Source organism: Lepidothrix coronata, unplaced genomic scaffold (assembly GCF_001604755.1).
Source record: "Lepidothrix coronata isolate B3197 unplaced genomic scaffold, Lepidothrix_coronata-1.0 Scaffold134, whole genome shotgun sequence".
Classification (NCBI taxonomy): domain Eukaryota; kingdom Metazoa; phylum Chordata; class Aves; order Passeriformes; family Pipridae; genus Lepidothrix; species Lepidothrix coronata.
Genome location: NW_016690314.1, coordinates 483805 through 485166, shown reverse-complemented (window position 1 = coordinate 485166; position 1362 = coordinate 483805).

Genomic DNA, 1362 nt, shown 5'->3' with positions numbered 1-1362 from the left:
CAGCCCTGACTGAAGGAAACAAAAGTGATCACACAGAGAAGCAGCAGAAAATACTTGTTCTAAAGCACAGTGCCACTCTGTACACAGAAATTCCTTCTGCCCTTTCATCTGCAAGGTGGAAAGGAATGACAAACACAAACAAGTGCCAAGATAGTTTACAATCCTTTTGCAGTGTTTCAGAAAACATCTCCAGCTAACGTTTGTCTCAGTAAGCCACAGTCCCAGGAGTTACAGAGCAAGCACTGCCCAGTAGCCAGGCAGCAATGCCCTGTGCTGTTATCCCACTGCATACCACAAACAGGAATCCTCAGAGCCGTGGGGAAGTTTTCCAGTGAATCTCTCCTATTCCATCTGATCTTAGTGCACATACTCCAAACACTGCATTACCAGAGAGGGGGGTTCACTGCAAGTTCTCAGACGTGTTGTACACAGCTTCCTCCCAGCTGGAACTGCACTGAGCAGAGGAGAGGAAATGACTTCAGGCACGTTCCTCTGCCCCCGCGTGTCTCCGACCCAGGGGTGACACAGGTGACACCACGTAAGCCCAGCCTTCCAGGTCACTGTCGGCACCTCTGACATGGTGTTTAGTTCTTCAGGGGAATGCTTTTGGGAATTATTTTTTATTAAGTGTCCTTTATATGTCGTTAAGGTTTCTCGTTGTGTTTCACATTATACTGTTGTATATTAAAATATCTTTAATTTTGTTATAGGACACTTGAAATATAATTTGTTGTATTTATTTTGGCAATGGGTCAAAGATAAGCTAGTAAGGGGACCTGTTGATGGTTCCACACACACCAGGTGTTCTCAGGAGTCCTGGTGGGTATCCCTTGGCTCACCCAGCAGCGGCACCTCGGGCTCAGCCTCGGGGATCACGTGCAAGAGAAAAAATAGAAGCTTGTATGCTGGTGTATTTATGATCAAGTGAAAGCCTCCTTAAGAAAGTGTCACTTTTGTTTTTATGACATTTGTTATTTGTGCTATTGCTAACATATTCCACTCGTGCAGTCTAGGGAAATACTGATTTATTATAAACCAAAAGAACTATCAGAGCATGTAGCTCAGCTTACAGACAGGAGACTGCTGCCTCCTGAGCACAGGGAATAGGGCATGATGTGCAGAAATGGCTACAATTCACAGTGCAATTCAGGGAATGTTAAAAAGAAAATATTAATTATATGTAATTATTCTCATTGGAATTCTATAATAGTATATTTTCCTGGCTTTACATGAGGGCCTCATACCTTCTATTTTTGTAGAGTACTTAGTTCATTTTAGGTATTAGTGTGAGCAAGTAAAAGTATTTTAACTAAAGAGTACTATAATCATACTTATCAAATTAATTTCTACACTAAAAACTGT